General features: G+C 33.3%; 1 pseudogene; it reads left to right on the top strand.

Annotated features, from left to right (window-relative positions):
* LOC113058028 (histamine H2 receptor-like) overlaps positions 1–15398 on the top strand; it is a 48203-nt pseudogene extending 32805 nt beyond the window's left edge.
* Positions 15399–18228: the final 2830 nt, after the last annotated feature.

The following is an 18228-nucleotide window of genomic DNA, read 5'->3' on the forward strand; positions in this document are numbered from 1 at the left end:
TCCTCTGGTTCTGCAACACTAGGCCTGTTCCCGTCTAGTGCTGTGTGGGGAGTTTTCAAGTGAGTCCTTGTCACCCTCACACACACTCTTTTCTTTCCTCGTCACTTCAAGGTTTCTTTCTGCACCTGACTTCACCTCATTATTTCAGCATGCCATCTACATTTAAAAGGTTTGTAATGCGTGTGTCCTTTGTGTATTTGTAAATGCAGCTTTATTCTGCATTAGGTTCGTCTTCATGCTTTAGTGAGACTGGAAAATAATGACGCTTTCATTATTTGGCTTTTTTGTTTACCATTCAGAATTATTCTATGCGTGGATCACAGTCACTAATAATGCAGCTCTGGTTATTATGCTCTTTATGCTACATTCAAAAGGTTGAAATAATAAAATCTCCATTAATTACTAAAGGTAAACATCACTTCTAATATTATTGATGCTGAGGGTTAGGCATTTGAACAAACTCCTAATAACGCCTCAAAAGATACGAGACCTTGAACGTCTCCTTGAGTTGTGTTGCTTGTTGAGCACAGGTGTATTTTTCTAAGCATGATTATAGTTCAGTGCATGCTTTCGGTGTAAGACTTTTATTTGCACGGGAGAGTGATGAAGAAACAATATCAGACTGACTGCATTACTGTAAAATAATGATTAGATGATCAGATTTTGAAGTTAGCACTATCTATTTTATTTGAGTCTTTTGTTATAATGCCAGACTTCATTCATTTGTTTATTGTAAATAATCTTATTTTGTTTTGTGTATATCAAATTCAAATATGAAGAGTAAATGAGATGGAGTGCAATAATTAATTGACCCTTATTATTGTAAAATATTACAATGTTAAAAAATATAGAGTAAAACTTTACAACAGGGGTCAGTTTGTTGATAATAATTAATGTAGTGATTAATTAAGTATTATTATTATTATACATATTCCTTACTTTTTAAATGATGTGGGTCAGTAAGATTTATTAATTTATATAATTATTTGAAATTTTATAAAAATGCTTTTATTCAGCAAAGATGCATTAATTTGATCAAAGGTGTGAGCTTTGAACGTTTTATTCATCAGAGAATCCTTAATAAAATATATTGTTGTTTCCACAAAAATATGAAGCAGCACAACAGTTTTCAACATTGATAATAATAATAATAATAATAATAATAATACAAATATATATTAGAATGATTTAAAGTAACAATGCTGAAAATTTAGCTTTGCATAACAGGAATAAATTACATTTTAAAATATAGTCAAATCGAAAACAGTTATTTTCAACTGTAATAATATTACTGTTTTTAAATAAGTTGTGATAATTTTAACTAAGGAACTTTCAAAAACCTTCAGTATTTTACATATTTAGTTGTAATAAGTTAAAGTTTTTATGTTATATACATTTGCAGTGTTGGGAAGGTTACTTTGGAAATGTAATAGGTTACAGATTACAAGTTACCCTGTTTAAAATGTAATAGTAGTGTAACTTTTTCAATTACTTTATTAAAGTAATGTAACTAATTACTTTTGAGTACTTTTTGATTACTTTTCTAAATTTGTGAACATTATAATAAAAAAAGCATATATATCAACTCAAATACAGTTATCTAATAAGCATGTGTCATAGCTGTTTAATAAACTCCTGAAACAAAAGTGGGTTTTTTTTTTTTTTTTAACTGCTGTCTCTTTATATATGATATGATGATAGTTTTCTCAAAATAAGTAAAATGCATGAAGTGACAGAGCAGTTCTAGAAATTATGTGTATGTGCTCGTGTACTCAAATATTGAGACGGCAGAGGTTGAAAACACTGCGAGCTTCAGTAGGCCTATGTGTAGTAAATGAAACTGCATGTCTTTGCCATTAATTTAAAGGGGCAGACTGGGAAAAAAAAATCAGAATGGAAAATTCTAACTCATACAAACAAATTCATGGACAATACTATTTTTTGTATGGACCTGACATAAAAAATGTTTAAATCTTTAATATGGGGACATGTCAAATAATTAAAAGTTCTCTCCTGAACGGCACCTTCACTTCCATTTTTCTCTTCAGTCTCATTATTTTGCCCCGTTATCCATCTTAATACTCAAGATTGAACAAAACTGTACTTTACAATACAATACTCTACAATACTACAATATATTTATAGAAAAATCCTAATACTGTACACGAGTCATGTTTTTCCCTTACAAAAATGTACCATGCTTTTATTAGCCTATATAAAAGTACAATAACCTTGTATGGTTTTTTGTTTTGCAAATGGATTCGTATTTATTTTTAAATAAATAAATGTGTAAAATAATTGTACATTTTTGGTTACCACAGTTAAACAATAGTAACCATTTAAATTACTAAATTACTACTGTAACATTACAACAGAAAATAATGATGTCATTTATATATTTTGAGTGATGACTGATGAAAAACGTGCTGCTGCTTGATAAAAAAAAAAAAAAAAAAAAAAAGACAAAAAAGCATCTTTACAGATTAAACTGACCTGAAACCCTGAACAGTAGTTCTGCTTCTCTGTTCCAGCTGTGCGCTTCCACAGTCCACTCTTTTATTTACAATAATGATATTAAAATATTGGGACAAGTTGAGGAAGACTGAGGAAGCTGGCAGGCCACGGGGAATTGTCCCGGTTCCCCCGGTGTCCAGTCCGCGCGTGATTTCAGCTGACACGCAGAACGTGCAGGAGTCATATATTGCATTTTGGGGGCTTGATATTCACAGACACCAGTCCATGTCATGTTTTGATTCAAGTGTACTGACCTACTTTTGATTTAGTCATCCAAAATGTGGCATATTCCGTCCGCGTTAGGCATTCCATTTTTCTGACTGGATTCTACGAACCAGACTGTGTTTCCGCATCCCGGAAATTAATGTCTTAGAATAGTCAGTGCAATTTGGGAAAGAAATCAGTTAAATCTGTATGTGGATGTGTGTAAATATTCAAATGTAATCCCCTTTGTAATCGTTAAAAAATTCATAAGTAACTGTAATTTAATTACTCATTTTTTCTTAGTAACTGTAACTAATTACAGTTACATTAATTTTGTAATTAAATTACGTAACGCCGTTACATGTAACTAGTTACTCCCCAACACTGTACATTTGTAATTGAATTAACAATGAACTGTATGTTTTTTATATTTATTAAATTATTATTTAACTTAAAAACCTAGATTAATAAATTCTTTTAAAATAGTTGCGTATATTTGGTTTAATTCGAAATACTTCTATAATATTATAATATTTTTTTCAATTTCCTGCTAAAAATAGCATATTATAATCTACAGCCTGTTATGATTTAAAAAGACTCATAAATGACAATAAAAGAATTAGCTCATATCGCCCACCTCTATATCAAAGCATTAAAAACAGATGTATTATGATTGGGGTTTTGTGTGCTCATCCCTTGTTTCCATGAGACAGACTCCTGCTTTCCTTCTAATGAACACACTCTGAAAACCGCACTCCTCTCACACAGGTTTGTCTAAATCATCCTTTGCATATAATCTCGCGTTTACATGCAGTGTTGATGCCTCATCGCCTCAGAAAGTTTTGGCTTTCTTCTCAGTTCACAATATACTAAAGATCAATAGGTGCCATAAATTGAGAAGGCTGCTTTAAAAGAGGAAGTCGTGGGCAGCTGGTTCTGTGTTAGCATAAGACATCATTATTATTCAGCACTGAGAGCGAATGATTTCCTCCCTGTGCCGGTGGAACTGACTTTGTTCGACGTGACGTGCACAAACGCACCTCAGAGGAGCGTCGCTGAACCCACAACATACATCAATATTCTTCTAATTGTCTGGGCTGATGTATCCAGAGCTATGAAGTATTCAGAGCCTTGAACGTCTGGTACCTTGACTGTTATTATAGCAGATCAATGGCCAAGCAGCCCAGGTTACTGAAGACAAAGCATGTAAACCAGAGCAGAGAGACCATTGCGTCCGATAGACGTTTGGCATGTGTTATCAGGGTTGATGTGGACATGCAGTACTGTGTTGTCTGAGGACAGATGTGTCGGGGGATGTGAGGTTAGGTGGATGGGACTGACAGTGCACGTTTTCTGTCTCTCAGTCTGGTCCTGATATAATGAAGATATGCTACATTCATCAGGATGGGACTTTTGGCCCTATTCATGCCTTTTAATTGCATTGCATTGCATTAACAATTGCATTTACATTCAAATATTAACCAGCACAACAGTTTTTAACATTAAAAAGAAGAAGCAGCAGCAAATCAGCATATAATGATTTCTGAAGACTGCAGTGCAATGATGCTGAAAATTGAGCTTTGACTATATAATATTATTGTTTTGATGTTTGAATCAAACATTGAAAACAGTAATGGTTTAGTGCATTTTTTTTTCATACATTATAATGTGTCCTGTTTAATTATTTTTTTAAGAGCAAAACATAATGACTTGTTTGTAATTAAGTGTAGACTGCAAGAGCTCTACTTTTTATGTTTCTTTGAGGTCATGAAAAAACTGAGAGAATCTGGATCTGACCCAGTGATCAAAACTAACTTCTGTAATTACAGCACTGCTTTGCAGCTCCTTTTGTGAAATCTTTGAGACATCAAGTAATTTTTTTTTCTTTAAAATTTTCCAAAAAATAGTAAATATTTTAAAATATATTTTGAGTAAAGAAAATGCATAATATTTTGATGCATGCACACATAAATACATATTAAATTATAGATTTATTATTATAGATTTTTATGGATTTTTGCTGTGTTGCCGGAATGACTTTTAACAGTAGGTGGCATTTGGTGGTTTCTTTTAAAATAATTGGATATGCATGGTAAAATATACATATATACAGTTGTAAGATAAATTATTTTATTATTTAATTTCTCATTAATTTTCATACAAGCTAACTGAGAGTGGTTTCCAGCAGTAATATTGTTCCACTTGAGAAAATTATGTCACTTGGCTTGGTGCGTTTGCGACTGTAAACTGCTGGATTTAAGTGTGGATTTTAAGAGCACATGGGTAGAGTACTCATAACTCTGTTTGCCAACACAAATGTTCATTTCCACCCCCTCAGCTGGCAATAGTCCAGCTTTCAGGAGTCAACTGTTACCCCATTGTTCTGAAAAGCCAATGCAGTCTGGGTGTACCATGTGATTTGTGTTTTTATTGCATGGCTGTCAGTGAATTTATTGCACAGCCCAGACACAGCAGAGACCCACAGGAAGAGGGTCAGGAAGATCTTGTGTGGTGCAGATAGCAGCGCCATTTACAGAGCTATAAGCATCATGGTTGTCATAGCTCTTTGAATGGTACTGCCATATGCACTGAACTATCAGCATCTCGCTCCTCAATGAGCTTCTCCTCCTTATATCTCTTTCCCAAGGTTTTGTCATGCATTTATTTCATTTAAGTACTTACTCTGATGTATCTTTGTTTCTTAATCTGTTGTTGTTTATTTTATTCATTTGAAATGTGTGTTTTGCAAACATCACTTTCATTTGCTATAGAAAATGCAGAAGTTTAGTTTAATGGACTATTTGTCATGTTGCAATATCAAGTTCATTTGAAATGTCTGTTTAGCTTGGGTCAATGCTCTCTTATTGGGGTTACTTTTCTCTAATAAAGGCTGAACTTTTATCATGCCAAGGCAAAATTACAGGATGTCCACTCGATCTTGTCAGTAAAGTTTTGGCAGTGTTAGTATTTGTTTAGTTTTCTTGTTTCCATGCAAAAAGTGCGCTTGTAGGACAAAGTGGGGTAAGATGTGCCACACCCTTAATCTCACAAAATGGACCAAGTTTTGTCACATGGGTCATACACTGTTATTCAAAAGTTTAGTGCTGGAAAGATTCTGTAATGTATTTTAAATAAATGTCTTATGCTTAGCACAACTGCAAATATTTAATAAAAAATACAGAAAAAACAGCAATATTGTGAAATATTATTACAATTTTATAAAAGCTGTTTTCTATTTTTTTATATATTTAAAAATTTAATTTATTTCTGTGATCAAAACTGTGTTTTGAGCATCATCACTCGAGTCTTCAGTGTCACATGATCCTTCAGAAATCATTATAATATGCTGATTTGCTGATCAAGAAACCTTATTAACAATACACAACTTACCCCTATCTCTCCCAAATCTAAATGTATCATACTACTTTGAAACAGTCGAAAAGGCACTTTCCGTGTTTGTAAAAGTTCTCTTTTGCTCCCTAATGCAAACAAATGAGTATTCGAGGAACAAATCGATGCGCTGAACATTAGGATGGTTCACAGTAAACAGCTCAAATTGTTCTCAGATCTCTGCAGTTAAAAGTAAACTTTTGGAAAATGTTCAGCGCTGTGCGTCTCTCCCGAGTGCATTAACTCCAGCAGAATGGGCGCGAACACTGAAAAAATGTGTGTGGTTGAATGCTGTTCCTATATCAGTTCATAAAGTAAAAACAAAGAGGTAGCTCTATTATTAGCTCTTATAAGTTATGTAACAGCAATCATTGCATGAGAATAATGGGGCACTTAGAGAAGTCCAGCCATGCCCGGCATTCCTTGTTTTCATCCAGCAGTATTTTTCACAGCAGAGGGACTTTGAGCCAAACTTTTAAAATTGTTGATTGTTTGTTTTCCAAAAGCTGCATTATCCTCCTTGCTCGCTTGCTCTCATAAACCATTATTTTGCTTCTAATTGCAGTTGCCACCTGCCTTTTAACTTCATAATCTGTTTAGTGACTGAAGACTTTTAAAAATATAGGCTACCAGCCAAAGGTTTGGCATATTTTTTTTTCTTAATAATGCTCACCAAGGCTTCATTTATTTGATTAAAATGTTTAAAAAAGGCAGTAATTTTGTGCAAAATTATTACAATTTAAAATCACTGTTTTATATTTTTATATATTTTAAAAAGTAATTTATTCCTGTGATGTGCAGCTGAATTTTCAGCATCATCACTCCAGTATTCAGTGTCACACGATCTTCAGAAATCATTCTAATATAATGATCCACTCAAGAAACTTTTAGTATAGGCAATGTTGAATCAGTTGTGCTGCTTAAATTTTTTATGGAAACTGTGATACTACATTACCATTCAAAAGTTTAGGGTAAGTATTATTGTAAAAAAATAAAAATAAACTTTTATTCACCAAGGATTGCATGACATGAGAGTAAATGGTTTATTTTATATGTCTATTGCTGATGATCTCATTATTTCTCATATGCATCTGTTTACATAACAGATCGCTTGTTTCTCTGTCCTGTTCACCGTAAAAACTCATCAATGGCGGGGAAGCGTTTTCTTTATAAAAGACGAGATAACTCGTCAGTAGTGGGGAAAGAGTTAATAATGGAGCACCAGTAATAACTGAGCAGCAAATCAGCATATCAGAATAATTTCTGAAGATCATGTGACACTGAAGACTGGAGTAATGGTGCTAAAATTCCAGCTTTGATCACAGGAATAAATTACATTTTAACATACTGTATATTCAATTAAAAACATTATTTTCCATTCTAATTTGTTTCCAAACTTTTTTCGAACAATTAGTTCATTACAGAATACCAAATGTTCACGTTTTCAAGACATAAAATGCATGTTTCTTGGCACTTGAATCAACTGGCTGAAATCCTGGAAGTAGGCCTTTTTTACTTTCGCACACAGTGCACATTTATGTGCTTAGCGATTTTTATTTATTTATTTATTTTACCATCTGTGCACAGCTGTAACATATAAAGTCCTTCGGTCCCGCTGTGACATAAAGCCAAAGCCAGAATAAACAAGCCATTTAAAGAAGATCTGTGTTTGATGACACAGCCACATCTCAGCTCAAAGTTAGGAAATAATAACCTTGCAGCATAATTATGCAAATGCCCGATTCTCCTTTTTTTATTATTAGTTCAGTTTCTTTCTGAGTTATATGTGTTAACTAACTCATTTGCAGCCTTTGCCAACAATGCCTCCTGCAATCACTTGTGACACTAAAAAATGTTAAGTAAATGTCTTTATTTATTCTCTTTTGATTGACGTTTGTTGCTGTGTTTAATATTTCTGTCCTGTACTCTGGTTATTATTAGACCAGCTTATGCTAATATAAAAAATACTTACATTTAGCTATAATAGATTCATTAAGCTTTATTTAGCCTAAAGTGAAATCTATGAAGGCATGCATTTCTAATAACTATTTTACTGAAAATATAGATGCAATGGTCTAAAAGGTCTCCCAAATTCCCAAGCCAGTCCTTTAGAAAATAAAAAGATGGCTTATTAATAGATTCAGTCATAAAGCACAAAGGTCTTTTGACTCTTATAATAGCAAATGGTGAATATACTGTACAGGGATTATTTTTGCTGCTTTCATGTAATATTTCTTTTAAATAAATAAAAATCGCTTTAGAAAATGCCAAGCAATTTTGTTGTCTTTATCCCTGGCTTTTGGATAAGAGGAAGACTGACATTCACATCAGATGAATGAAATACAGTATAAGACAGATGATAAATTAAACTGATGATTGAAATACAAGCACTTTTTAGGAATAGCTGGTCATGTAAATACTTTTTTTATTATTCCTTTTAAAATATTGAACAGAAACAGAAAGACTTAAATGAAATAACAATTCAAAGAATATAACTGAACTCTGTATTATTATATTCTGTATTATTACAAACATTATTAAGTAAAAAAACATTATTTAACAAAAATATATCGTTTGTTTCTTTGAATAATTTTTTTTAAATATCACCCTCAAATTTGGAACACAATGTGTTTTGTTTAGATATGCTTTTTAATTTTCATTTTGATTTTCAGACCAAACTTACGTCTGTGCTCTAGAGCATTCAAGATCTATGAGGGTTCAAGTTAGAAATTTCATTTTCAGATTTATGTTCAAAAAGTGGATAACAGTTAATAAATGTATCATACCTATTTGATAAATATAATTTAGTGCCATAAAATTACCTAAAATACAAAATAATAAATAACATTATAAAACTAAAACATAGCACATTCATTTCATTTGAAAAAAAGTAAATTAATAAAAAAAGTAATTTTCTTCACTGTAATATCGAAATAATTGGGCATACTTAAAAAAGCATGCAAATCAATTGCCTTGAAAAAACTAAGTTAAGTAAAATAGGAATAGTATGCTGTACTGACAAATGCTTAGTTAGTATATCTTACTTATGCGAGAGTTATAGTAACTAAAAAATAATTGTGGGGGTAAATCTTTTCATTTCCGTTTACTCATGACTTAGTATAGCTACTGACTGACTCCCAGAGTGCATTGCGGCAGAATCAATTATGCAGTTGCTTTGTTTCACAGTTGTTGATTTTATTTGCCAATTTTATTTGCTCCTTGTCTTGTGTCAGTAGCACTACAAAAAGAGCATATAAAATGGTTATTGTTACAATTAAGGAAAATAAATGACATTTTATTGTTATCATCGTTGTGATACACGTGCTGAATGTTTAAATCTGTGCGTGACTTTAGCATATTACCACACACACTATTTAAGGATTATATAAACCCAATGTAAAGCATCTCAGGGTATCAGTGAAAATGACATTTGAAAATATCCAGTAATAAACTATCACACAATAAAAAGTGCTTTAATTAGAAGATAGATCATCTTCTGAAAGAAACATATGCATTACTCATCTTCTCTTGAAATCTAATAAATCTGATTTCTTGATGCATTGCTGCATTAATAACAAGACAATTTGAATAACATAAAAAAAGTTCCAGGTGCGCAACCAAAAGGAACACTAATCACTGTAATGGTGAGTTAACAAAAAAAACACACATTTTAGAAAAATCAACATCAATTTATGAAGTTAGCTCAAGTGATATCTTCTCAAATATTTCAGTTTTGTTGAAAATGCAACATTCAAGATGACTTTGGGAAACGAGTGAATGCAACTATTGAAAGATAAATGTAAACATGGAGGAAATGGGTGAAAAGTCTAAGACTCTTTATTTTTTTATTTTCTTCTTCTCTTGTTATATTGCTCATTAGCAACATATTAGTGCACTGCCGCCTCTAACTGGTTTATTAATATCATTGGTTATTTTGTGGCTACTTGAATATTTTAAGTAAGTGTCACTCAAAACACTAAGTCAATTGTTTTATTTGCCTTGAAAGTAGCTGCAACTTAATAAAACCTAGTAAGTTTAACAACTAAGTAAAATAACTAATTAAATCTAAGTAAGGTAAACTATTGGATTTGACATTGTTGTGGGATGCAGATTATTATTAGGTTTCTGTCCTTATAGGATCGTGTAGAATATAATGTAATTTACTTTGCTGAAAACAATCAGTTCATGGTTCTGTTCTGGTGCCACTCAGCTCCACAATAATCAGGCCTCCTGTCTGTGCGCATGTGTTTGAGGAGCCTCAGACAGTTCTGGGAAGACAGACACTCACACATATACATGCCGGCAGAGGAAATGGCATTATCCGGCGTGGACTGACATTACCATCTGGCTAACATTGGAGGTCTAGAGTCATGTTTGAGCCAGACGTCTAGAGTGGAGGTCTAGAGCCAGACGTTTGACTTCAGGCATAGCGTTTGATTCAGATTGCAGTGTATTTATACAGAAATGCACATTTAGTCTAGAAAGGGTCATCTGACTGACCACACTTACTTTTTATGCTGGTCATCAGTAGCTTTCAAACTTTGAAATTGTACTTGTAGCCAATTCTGATGACTATTTCTTCTTTAAAAGTGCTAATTTCAGCTGTGTGTGAGTGTCGTCTGAGACTGAAACTAGTGACTGGCCTTTCAATTAACACTCACAGTAATATAAATAAAAACACAGTATCATGACATATTTATTTAAGTTATGCGATGTTATAAGGGTGTCTGGATTGTTATTTTATTCTAAATACATAAAATTAAACAGCATTTCAATATTTGTAATAATTAAACAAATACAGCTTAATTACAAGTTATATAAATATAACATTTTAGAATATATAGATTATACGAATACATATATATTAGAGATATTTACTTCAATTAATAAAAGTATAAAATGCATTTATTCATAAAAGGAGTAAGAAAACTATTGCAATCTACTAAGATTTTTTTTTTATGTTAATGTCTATGTCTGTACATATGACTTCTATTTTAATGCAATTTGTTCCTGTAATGCAGACTTATTTCAGGTTTCTTGCATTTTATCTTTAAGCATTTATTTGAAATGAAAATACTGTTGTTGCATTATAAATATCTTTACTGTCACTGTTTAATGCATCTCTGCTGAATTAAAAAAAAAAGTATTAATTTCTTTTTAATAAAGCTTACTGAACCCAATCTTGACCCCACACTATTTTAGTGTTAAAAATAAACCCTGAAGGCATGGTAACCAAGACAGCTGAGTTCACATCAAGAAGTCATAAAAGTGCATGTGAGTGGTGTTTCTCATGCACTTTATGAGGACTGTCACAGTTAAGGCCTCTGAATGAGAGCTGCGATACATCAGCCTCGGCTCAGATTGGACTCATTTTGTAGTGCCCTGCCTGACCTGATGTAAACTGGAATATGTCTGAATAGTTAAGTTGGTAATAGTCTGCCTAGCTGCTTTTCCTGTGAAGTGCCCTGGAATTGCAGATGTTATCAGACACCAAAGAAAGTTATCTTGCTTTTCCTGGTTAATTCTGAGCAGTTCAGCGGGTTCATTTTCCTGCATTGCCTCCTCTCTCTCCCGCTGAAGTGATAGTGCGCATGTCACAAACTACATCACAGAAAGGTCATTTTATCAGATAAGAGAGCTTGATAAACAGGCTTTAGGGCTCCAATTAAATCAGTCTTAAATTAGATATAAGAGTTTTAAGCAGAAGAATAGTTCATCTTTCAGTTCTCTGCCTATTATTGTGGAGATACAGGCCTGTTATTTATTGGAAGCATTCATTTTAGTTAATGCTCCTTTGATTCTGACAAAAGTGGATTTTAATTAAGCAGACCTTTTGCATCAGCAGTCAAATTAAACTTTCATGTCTCTTAATTTTTTTGTGCCAACATTTGCCTACATAAACTCCTCGGGCTCTCATATTTCAGCTTTGGGAAATGCCCAGTATATCTGGTTTTAGTAACAAGCGTTTAAAAATGTAACTTATGGTGGAGTCCATATGTAGTGTGTGTGTGTGTGTAAAATTATTTCATTATATTACGCACAGTAACAATATAAACAAAACATTCAAAACCCTCCCTTCAGTATGGTGCCAGACACAAAATGACTGACTAAAGAAAGAAGAGATAAACATTGAATTATCCCTAAAAACCAAATGATTCATGTCAGTCCTCATACCAGCAGGGCATCATTAAACCTCATTAAAGGATGGAAATGCCTCCTTCATGAAAATTGTGTCCATTACATAACGAATGAGGCATAAAGAACAATAATATGAATATTTATAATATTAAATAAAAATAATATAATTGATAAAATATAAATAACAAGATGCCATTAAGCATTGATTGTAACATTAAGTCCAGTACATCTCTAAGCAATTACCTTCTACTGACATATTCATAATGTAAACTCTTATAACGGATGCAATCATCCTCAAACTTAAACTGAATGTAGTGTATATATTGTATGCATTAATGTAAGTAACAAAATCATTATAAATCATATCCTCCTAATATAATAGCATCAGGATCAGAAGTATTGATATTTCAAGACTGATCTGCCCAGTCCTACTATTTAGAAAGAGTGTCTATAAAAGTCATTTAATGCCGAGCTGTTCCTGTCTTTATTAGGCTATTTATCATAAGGCTGTTGTTGTTTATTGCTGCTGTGAACTTCTGTTCTGGATGATGCGTGAATTAATCAGCGCTGCATATTTCCGTCTATGACATTTCTGACGACTTCAGTTCCGTAATGAAAAGAAATGCACATCGAAATGGACTCCATTTGTTCAAGAAATGAAGAGTTCAAGAAATCAGATTTTTCTGCACATTTCAGAGTCAACGGAGAGCAGTGGCTGGACCGTGCACATGTCACTATCAACAAATCCCGTCTTTGTGATGAGCTTGAAAATATTTTGTGACTGTTGGTTGGTCGTTTCTTTGCTCTGGATGCTGTGGTTACTCTAGTTCCTCGGCTCTTCGTGATTGAGCTAATGGAACGACTCAGATCTGAATTTGTTGGCGTTTTAGATAAGCTGCTGCCAATTTCATACGTCAGTGAGTGTGGTGAAGTGCAGAAGCACTGATGCCTGGAAAGTCGTCACTGCAGCGAGACCGTCTGGACCTGCGAGGCTGTCTGTCACGTTTACTGATCACATTGTTGTTACACTTATTGGAAATCCTGCTCCAGATGTTTAGTGTTAGATGAGTCTAGGTGCAAACACAACGTCTCCTAGCTAATATCCAAATATTGTGCGAATTAAAAAGTCATATAAATAATGCAAACAGCATGCATACATTTATTAGGAGATTTATTACTATAAATTGGAGCAAGACCATCAAAGCAACAGTGCAGATGGCACAACAGAGAAACGTGGTTAGTTTTTAATGGTTTTAACAGTTATGAAATGCTGTTTCAAAGGCATATCGTTAAAATAGTAATGAAAAGTAGGTTAATATAATGTCACATAAAGTAAATACAAGCAGACGATACAATGGCAAAATCTGTCATATATATATGTGTGTGTGTGTGTGTGTGTGTGTGTGTGTGAAAGTGACATTTAACAAATATTTTAAATAAATGGTGTGAATTAGTACAAAGAATCCTGAAAAATGTATCATGGTTTCTGCAAAAAAAAAAAAAAAAAATCTGTTCTTAGCATTAATAATAAGATTAATCACAGCAATTTGATCACAAGAATAATTTATATGTTCATATATATTCAAATAGAAAACAGGTCCTTTAAATTGTAATAATATTTCACACTATTATTGTTTTTTTTACTGTTTTTAATCAAATAAACGCATCTTTGGTGCAAATAAGAAACTTAAAAATCTTACAGACCTCAAACTTTTGTTTAGTAATGTACGCTTTAAAAATATGTATGTAAAGTTGCAGCAGTTATACCATTGTGTGTGTGTGTGTGTGTGTGTGTGTGATATCCAAAGCTCATGTTGATGTAAGTTAATGATATCTGCCTCTAATATCCAGAATGGATGAACCAGCATGATCAAGACATTATTTCTGGAGTCTATCGGGAAGTATTGTAAGTTTGCTCTAGATGGTGTTAATTTGACAGATGTCTCAGGCTGTGCAGGGCTGACATGCATTTATAAAGTGGCAATGTGGCAGCAATTTTGGGTTCTGCTTCATTGAAAACATGTTGCATGTTTCCTTTCTAAATCCCGGAACATCATTGAGGTTTTGATAGGTTTTCTTACCCTTTTCCAGGTGAATTTCATGCCCAATTTCTCTGCAGGAATTGCCTTTAGTTTGCTTGTTTATGAACAGAGATTGTAATGATTTTAATTTTTTTGACCTGGAAGAAAAGGAGGTTCATGGCTGGTGCGGATACAGAGAAAGGAAAAGTAATTTAATCAAGTGAGAAACGTACTGTACTGTAGGTCCATCTACATGCTCAAATGTATGTGTATTTTTCTTTGGGTGCCATAAAAAGTGCTATAAAGATTGAGGGGAAAATAAACATATTTAACATTTGTGAAAAGGCCAGCAATAACTCAAAATCTAATTCAAATCAAGTGCATATATCAGAGGAGCTCTTAATATTCTTAGTTTTAGAGGTTTTTGCCAACCAAATGCACCGTATGATTTATATATAGATATTTCCATATTACTTGAACGTTCATCTAACAGCTTGTAGAGAGATGAAAATGAGATTGTGACAGTGTCATTGAAATGGTTTCTTTTGTCCCTTCAGGTATTCAGTTCTACACAATGGAAAGCACAGTGAACAGGAGAAACTGTCGATACAGAACGACACAGAGTCCCAGGAGTCATGTTTCTGACACAGGCCAGCCTCTAATGAGGAGCATGACTGGAAGAGGATATTTCTCAGCGCCCTGCCTGCAGCTCAGACCCGACCAGAGCCTTTCAGGAGTCGAGGACAGGGAGCTGGACTGAACTGTTTGCTCAAAGAGCTGCTGAACAATGAGGGAAAGAACAATGTTGCCAAAGGTATCTGGTCTGTATTTTAGGATACGAATTTCGATTGCAAAGGAGTGTTGGTAAGGGTTTTCCCAATGTGTTTGTTTCCTTTTTGGTTCTCCTGGGAATAAGACTTCCAAACCAAAAACATGTCTTTCAAGCTTTATCCAGAGTGGCTTCTATTAGCTCTACAGGGAGGATAACACTTCCTGAAATATACGGCACGAAGGCTGAATAGCTAAGATGACTCTCTATTAAAGAAAATATTTTTTTTTTATATAAATGAAAAAGTAAATTCACAAATTCACACCACAGTATTAAAAAGTAGAGCTGGGAGCATTGCTGAGCGATTTCTCAAATTTTTTATTATTTTTATTTTATTTTATTTTTTTATTATTATTATTATTGTTTCATCAATGAATTCTAAAATCAACAGTTATAATATAGCATTGTCACATGAATTTGAAGTGTTAAAGACAACAGGCCTTTCCTTGTTTCCAAGACTATTCCAGCATCTATTTGCACATTTATTTAAGTGCAACACAAGTAATGTTGCAGAATATTTCTATTAAAACAGCCTAAATAACAAATTTATAGAAGCCTGCTTCTGCCACTGGATTAAAAAAAAAAGATAATTGTGAATTTTTAGGTCACAATACTGACTTTTTTCTCAGAATTGTGTTATTGAAACTGATTGAAAAAAAACTGAGAATTGCGAAATTTTAACTCACAACTTTATATCTCACAGTTCTGACATTATAACACGCAAATGCAAGTTATTAAGTCAATATTGTGATATATAAACTTGCAATTGAAAGAAAATATGAGTCTTTTTGACTTTATAACTCGCAATCACAGTTCTCAGATAATAAGTCAGAATTGCGAGAAAAAAGCCAGAATTGTGAGATACAAACTTGCAATTTATCTACTCGCAGTTTTTATCACGTAATTTGTCAGAATTGTGAGTTCATATCTTACATTTCTGATTTCATTACTTAGAACTGCAGGAATTTCAATTCTAACTTTATAACACGCAGTTGCAACATTATATCGTATAGTATTTATAATTATATACATAGTAACTCTGACGTTTTACTCGCAATTACAAGTTTATATCTCACAAAAAGTCAGAATTTTTAATATAAAAATGTTTCATATAAAATGACGCAAATGTTTTACTTTTTTTTTAAATTAAGTGGCAGAAACAGACTTCTATTTAAAAAAAAATGCCCCAAAATTGTTCAAAATGATTTTATAAAAACATTGTTTTTTTAAACTTTTTAGATTCAAATGATTCATCCTCATGCAACAGATTTTGACAGAAAATTAACTTTTGTTTTCTTCTACCCATGAAATCTATCTTGACGAAAACATAATATGTCAATTTTCTTATTGTGAACTGGTATCTCATTTATGTTGTATAAGACTTCTGAAGCTCTTTGGGGAATGAGATGTACCGCTCACAGACTAGTTGATGTGGCTTGGCTCCTTGTAAACTTCTCTGAATATGACAGATGTCTCAGATTCACGGGTGAGCGTTCTCAGTCAGGTCAGATCTGTGCTTCACATTCATCACTAAATGCAACCATTTCCACGACAGTTTCCACTGCGAGGATCTCCTCTGACGTGATGCCTGCTGACTGAGGATGTGTCAGGCCACTCCAAACAAAAGCTTTGCTGACAGCAACCAGGGCCAGCTCTCCAGATGCTTTGTCTTAAAATGTTTTAGCTTTAGTAAAGATGACCATCGGTTACCGCATGACTGAAATGACCTGAAGTTGTTCTTGTGTAAGTTCTTAAAGGGACAGTTCATCCAATGATGACAATTTACTTTTGTTATTTATTCACCCTCATGTTATTAACAACTTAAGGTATTATTACATTTACTGTCATGCAGTGAATTTTTACAGGCGAAATCCAGTCATTTCAATAGGAATCCACACAATTGAGAATTTCACATAAAGGTTTCCCACACAGATTTTTCAACAGGTTTTAAGTTGTTCAAGCAAATTTGCCACATTGACAAATAGAAATCTGCTTTAAACATTTCTACACTGTTGAAAATAGACAGTCAAGATTTTTGCCTGCAAAATTTAACCCAAATTTATTATTTTAAAGTGAGGAAATACTGCATGAAACACATTTTTGTAAAAGATATGTTTTGCTATTACTCGTGTATAAAAATGAGGTAGTACATGCTTAACCTAAACACTTAATTTTTTTGTCTCTTATGACTAGTCCCATAATGTTTTGGAATGTTCGTGAAAGCACTAGAATATCACAGAAAATTCCAGAATGTTACAGAAACTTCTAAAATGTTCCCATCCTTGCAAAAGCTAAATATCTTAAAGAAAAAAAATTCAAAATTACTACAAAAGCCTATCTGTACTAAACCAATGCTTCATAAACATAAACTGACCTATATTTACCAAAATACTGATGCTACATGAAAATAAATAATTATTAGCACCACAGAATTACAGAAGAACCATAAAAATAAAATAAAAATCAGTGAAACAAATTTTTGTTACATTGCAATTTTCTCCTTTTATTTTCCATAGAAGAAATGTAGTACAGGTTTGGAGTGACATGAGGGTGAGTAAATAAAGACAGAATTTGTATTTTTGGGTGAATTACCCCTTTACGAATATGTGACACGAGATATTGAGAAAACAAATCTCATGGAAAAGCCATGCAGATGAGTTTTTGTTCCTTGACATTTCTAACTAAAACCTCCCAAAGCAGTGATGTGCCATACTGAAGCTCGCTTCCAGAGCTGAGGACCCCAATAAACACGCTCCTCAGAGAGCCTGGATATAGCAGAACTGACCCAGAACAATCTCCATCCCTCATCCCAGCACTTACCAGTCTGCTGAAGCGTGCCTCTGCCTAAATCGAATTACCTTCGGGAACAGCAATTGTTTGCATTGATCTTAGAGATGTAAATATTCTAAAATAACTACGTTTTATTCGTCAGCCATTGGAAAAACTTTGGTTTGGTCTTAATTGCTATTTTGCAGGGACGTACTGAAGGCGATACACGTACGCCATTAAGAATAAAACACGTACAGCTCAGCACTGTCCTCGTGCATTAGTTTCCTGATTTGAAAACGAAAACCTCTCCTGCAAATAAAGCACTTGTCGCACTTTTACATTACGAAGATTATAGCATCCCAC

This window comes from Carassius auratus, chromosome 39, assembly GCF_003368295.1.
Source record: "Carassius auratus strain Wakin chromosome 39, ASM336829v1, whole genome shotgun sequence".
In the NCBI taxonomy this organism is placed as follows: domain Eukaryota; kingdom Metazoa; phylum Chordata; class Actinopteri; order Cypriniformes; family Cyprinidae; genus Carassius; species Carassius auratus.